Raw genomic sequence first — 6164 nt, forward strand, 5'->3', positions numbered from 1 at the left:
TAAGGCAAGTCATTGTTTATAATTGATAAAGTAGGTACAACGCAACTAGTCAGGGATCTTTCTCTGTTGGAGAAAGTATATGCGAAGTGTCACAATGTGGGAGCCCAGTCAGCAAGATAATTTAGATTAATCGAAGAAGCCTAGTTAATACTAACCCAGTAATTTGTGGTTCGCTTTTTTTTTTTTTTTTTTTTTTGTTTTGTTTTTAATCGTTGGGTGCCATCTCAGCGCCATTGCTTGAAGTTGTGGGGAGTAGCAGCTGAGGCTGCCTAGATAAATAATTACACCCACTTAATTCCATTAACCGAGCTTTTTATAAATTTTAGGTCATCAAGTGGCCAAAAAATAAAACTTTACCTCTTCAATTCACCAAATACCCAAACTTAAGTCTTTTTCCACCCTCATCTCTTATTACAGTCAAGAAGATCAAATCAATACCTATAAATTGGTGTATCGTTAATGGGTTCTTCATTACTGGTTCCTCTTTAATGTATTTGACAATTGAGTTTTCCATAATCATAAATTAGATAGATGCTAATAAAAATGAGGAATCAGGTCGATTTAATTCGGAAATCAGTCCAAACCAGTCTTATTGGACGCAAGCTGGTTCCTACTAGAATCGGTTCGATTTCCAAATAAAAAGATTGGGAAATAGTATCTGAGGTAATTTTCCTCCGGCACCGACGGGACAATCCCAACTCCGCGTGAGGAACACGAACACTTGTTTGTCGCGGTGACGTCAATATTTTATTCAGTCAGTGGTGATGTCAGGTGCCGACAGTTTTTCCGCATTTTTTAGCATTAAAGCTGAAGAACCCTTGCCACTTGCACACCGACTTTTCGAGAGAATCACTTTTGAGCAGTGAAAATAGTGCTTTTCTCACGTCTCAGTGCTCTCTTTTCTTTTGCTTTTCTCTTTTTTAGTTTTTTTCAATGGGAGGTGGGTCACGAGTAGGGGTGAGCAAATTGGAATTCCGTGTCTTTTTACCGTGAAGACTCCATACAGTGAGCAGTTGGTCCGTGAGCAGTTTTTCTTTGAGCCCGTGTGGTAGAGTTGGTAGAGGTCCTTGTCTACTTTGGAGTTCAATTTTCCGTTGTGTGTAAAATTCAGATCTATGATCTATCTATAATGGAAACAATGTGGCTTCTAAGAAATTTAGGAGCGTTTTTGACAATAATGCGAGTTGGATGTTGTTCTTTGGCCGCGTCTCTTTTTGGCCTAATCAAACTTTATTAAAGTTTTTCTTTACATTAAGTGAAATCTATAAAGCAGAAGGAAGTTTCTATTTCTTTTGGTCTGTGTGTTGACGCCTAAATTTTGGCGATCCGTTTAGTAATTTATTATATTAAAAAATTAGAGATTAATTTTAATCCTTACAAAAAAATTAATTAATTATTGCATAACTATGTGCATTTATTTTGGGCTGGTGATAGATGGGCTCGAGTTGATGGTTCAAAACTTTAATTTGATGAATTGGCCCAAGCCCGTTCTCTAATGACCGACAATTGACTTATTTGATATTTTTGGAAAAGATTCGTAATATCCTTCCAATTTAGCAAACATTTCATATATTTATGCAATATATACATTAAGTGATATATTTCACAGAAGATTAGAAGATTTCAAAAAAAATATCAAAATAATCAAATGGAAATATTGCATTTGGAGGATATATTGATCGATATATTTTTGCCTCAAAATGAGAGAAATTGCATGGTCATTAAAGATTTCGTGCGGAAATTTTTTTTCCTCGATGAGATCATACTATAAAATGCCACTTGGTCAAGTAAAGAAAAGAAAGGGGGGAGGGGGGTTTCGCACAAAGGGGGCTCCTCTCGAGTTTTAGGTCCAAAAAATCCCAGCACAAAAGAACAAAAAAAGCTCAGGTTGTCTTGATTCGTTCATTGAGCCCAAGACCAAAAGGAGGAAGAAAAAGCTTTTGAAAAAAAAGAAAAGTCAGCAAAAAGCAAAAAGCAGAACAAAGGGAGACGTGCGGGAGACAGGTGAGGTGAGAGGAGTGAGAAAAATAAATAAAAAAAAGGGGGCCAACAGTGTCGTCTTCTTCGAGGACCCCCTCTTTTGAGCGCGCCGGCCGTGCCCCCGCCGTCCACCGCCGGATCTGCCCCTCCGCCTGCGACGACTGGGTGCCCCGACCGCCGCATCGCCGTTCTGCCCGCGACACCGGAGTTCCGCCTCACCCGAGTGACCACCCGAATCGCTTCCGTCACTGCTGCAGCAGCCTGGGCCGCCCTCAGCTGGTCTCCGTTTCGCCAGCACGCCGTTCCGCCAGAAGCTGGGTTCCCCTACTCTCGATTTCTCTGTCCACAGGCTGCTGCCGAGCCGCTCCACCAGCCCGACGAAGCCGCCGCTGCGCCGATCCGCGACAACCCCAACGCTGCTCCTGGTCCGTTCATCGCCGGTCCGCCTGCCTCCGTCACCGCTCGCAGCCCGGGACTCCACCGCTATCCCGATCTCACGCCCGCGAGCCCCGACGATGGCAGATCTAAGCCGGTCGTCGCTCCACCGCCGAGCGAGCCCCACGCTGGCCCGCGCCTCCGCGCTGCTATTCCTGGGCGCGTCTCCGCCAGCAACACCGTGGCCCCGCCGCACCTCCGTCTGAACAACATCGTCGCTGCTTCTGCTCCGGGTCCTCTCGCTGCTGCTAACGCCGCCGGTCCCTTCGCCGGAGCTCCGACGATCGTGCTCCTCCGGCCGTGGCTGCCCTCCACCGTAGCAACCCACCACCACAAGCCCAAGCCGTGTGTGAAAAAAAAAAAAAAAAAGGGAAAAAGGGAAAACCAACTTAGGTTTTTATTTATTTATTTACTTTATGTTATTTTTATTATTTTTATTTTTTTATATGTTTTGCTTTTTTAGTAGAATTATTCTTTAATGTATGACTGAAATGTTTTTTTTTTTTTGATGATCTAGGAACTGCGGAAAGCCGACTCTATGACTGAAATTTCCGACGTGAACTAGTCTCTGAAATTTGTGATTGTCAATCCGATTTTTGTACCCGAAATCCAACTCGCAATCACTTAAAAAATTATCAATCCGATCTCTTACTCAAGATCCGATTCACAATTTATGTAAAATTGGCCAAATCGATCTTATGCGCGATATATGATTCGTCAATTTTTTTTTTTTTTTTGGTAAAATGTAAGAATACGTGGTTCGTCAATTTTTGTATATCGATATTGCTTTGATTTGCTATCGTGTTGTTTAAGTTAATTTTATTTTCTTTAAAAAAATCCAAAAAATGTAGGTTAGATTAGGTTTATTTCTTGTTTCAGGTTTGCATATTTAGAATAGGAATTTTATTTCGAATTTAAAAAATTAAAAAAATCAAATCAATCAATTTAGGTTGCTAGTTTTTTGTTTACTTAAGATGCATGTTTAATTATTTGACAATTTTTAATTTTGAAATTAATACAAAAACACAAAAAAAAAAGGAAAAGAAAAATTAGAATTATTGCATTCTTTGCATGTCATTGCATTTTAGGGTAAAGTTTCATATAGTTTAATTCTAGATAATAATTTTTAATAAGTTTAGATAATTTTAGATAGATTGCATATTAGTTAGGGATTTCTAAGTTAGGGCAAAATCCTAGTTTAAATTAGGATCTGACTTAACTTCATTCCTAATATAAATTAGATGGCATTTTAATTTAGGTAGATAATTTTCGCATTTTTTATAATTTCGAATTTCATGAAAAATACAAAAAAAAAAAATGTCTTGGAATAAATTAGTTTCATTTTCTAGGATAAATTGCATTTTTAAAAAAGAAGAAGAAGAAGAAGAAGAAGAAGAAGAAGAAGAAAAATATCATGTGCATGTCATATAGGATTAGATTCATGAAATGTAAGTCATTTAGCTATAGTGCTAGGTCTATTTAATTAGAAATTACATGTCATTTGAATTAAGTTATTCAGTTTTATTGCATTGCATATTGCATGATTTTCATTAAATAAGTGAAAACAAAAAAAAGAAATTGTTTACCAAAAAAAAAAAAAAAGAAATTGTTTACCACCCGCCGTGGTGGCTCCGCTGGGTAGGCTTCAGACTTCCCGTGGGAGATCTGGAGTTTGAAGCCTTTGCGACGCAAGTTGCAGGGAGGCTGGTGGAGACATTGGCGACTTACCCGGGTGGCACGTGTGTAGTGGCTAGCACGTGTCACCCCCAGTGGTTTATCTCCGGCTGCCGGCCGTGTGGGGTTCCTTGGGTCACCAAAAAAAAAAAATTGCGTGTTAATTAGAAATCATATATAGGACTGTTGATGTAAATTCTAATCTAACAATGCATATGCTTTCGTTGTTAAGAGGTAAATCATGTATTTTTATTTTATTTTTACTATTTGCTTTCTTGAGTGTTAAATTGGTAGATTGTGTATCTGCATGATCACTTAGGAAGGTAAATTAAAATCAATTTAAGCTGCCTGCAAAACATTTTTTTGAAAATAAAAAGAAATGGTACTGAAAGGGCATTAAAGAAATCTAGTGTAACCAAGTCCCCGTACCCAAAGTCTCTAGTTTGTAGAAGTAAAGTAAATCTCCCGTTACTTTACTTGGATTTCTAATCGACCCACCAAAAATAGATTAGTGGCGACTCCTAATTGAAAAAAAAATCAATCGCATGTTAAGAACTTGAACTTAAAGTCGCGAATTGGTATGGACTTAGGATAACCCAAGTTAAGTCTAGACTTAATAATCCATTAGCCAAACCCTATATGGTTCACCTGAAAATTTGGTCGCGACACTGGGTATCTGGAAAATTTAGTTCAATGAAAAACTTGTTCTTGTACTTATATCGATGCATCCAATTGCTTATTAGAACCCTTCAGCCTTTGGGTTTGAATTTACGTTTTAAAAATCATTGCATGATTTGATGTTTGAGGTGAATGGAATCACATATTTTTCTCGTTGTCATGTCATGACATCTTGGGATTCATGGGATATATTGATAGTTGTGGATGACAATCATCTACATCATTCTAAGCCTTACTGGATGCATGGGATCGACTTGCTAGAGGGAATACTTGGATCTCTCGTAAAGGATGAAACATAGTTGTGTTTGTATATTGTCTTCCTCACACTAAGTATGAAAAAAAAAAATGTAGGCCAATCCCCAGGTTTACCCTGAAATTAGCCAGTCTAGTTCCAAGTTAGTTTTAGGATCGGTTCAATTTGCAATTCCAAAAACTAAGAATTGGCTCTAACAATATAGATTCCACATCTCTAGACTAGAGCATAACCACCTTGAAATCAATCACCTCTAAATGCTATAATAGTTCGTTTGCTTTTAATTTCAAAGCTTTATAAAAGATTCATGAACTCTCACGTACTACATAACGTTTTAGAACAAATAAAATATAGCCGTAACGTGAAATTAAATAACAAAGCTATATATTTAAATCTAAAGACCTGATATCTTATGACTATGAAGACTTGAACCTTAGCTATAAAATACCCGCGATTGGAAAATGATAGTGAAAGGATGGATTTTAATGCTCTGCTGGAGAGAGAGAGCATGCTCAAGAACGAAAATGAATTGCATAAAAGTGTCACTCGGTGAACTCTTTTATTGAGATGGCGGTTCGAGTATAGTGAACAAAATGCTCATGGCACCGACTTCACTGGTTCAAGACGATGAGGGGAGTACATGAGACTAATTGGCAGGCATATCATAAAAAGCCGCTATCATGTTTAGGTAGTCAACACATATGCACAGTACTCTTTAGAAATATCAGTAGGCCTTTCCCCAAGGATGAACCCCGCATCTCTAAACTCAAGTAAAGCACTGACTCAGGCAAGTGACAAAACGATGCAAGAAAGGCCTGAGGATGATGCCGCTTGTTCTGCCAGACCGCTGGATTGATTTTGTCAATTTATGATTGACTATTTGTATATATATATAAAGTAAAATCCTTTTCCAGAAAACTAATCATTGAAAAATATTTTTCAAATAAGCTTCATTCTGGATCTATATTGCCACTATATTAAGTCCAGTTCTGGACTCTCCCTCGTTCTGACCTCAACACGATCTCATTTTGATCTTGTCAGAGTGAAATATGCTTCTGGGATAAAATAGACTTTGACAAAAGTTTTTGATAAATCCTCATAAACAACTTATAATCAATATGTTCTTAAAATAGATAATAGAATT

Source organism: Eucalyptus grandis, chromosome 7 (genome assembly GCF_016545825.1).
Source record: "Eucalyptus grandis isolate ANBG69807.140 chromosome 7, ASM1654582v1, whole genome shotgun sequence".
Classification (NCBI taxonomy): Eukaryota; Viridiplantae; Streptophyta; class Magnoliopsida; order Myrtales; family Myrtaceae; genus Eucalyptus; species Eucalyptus grandis.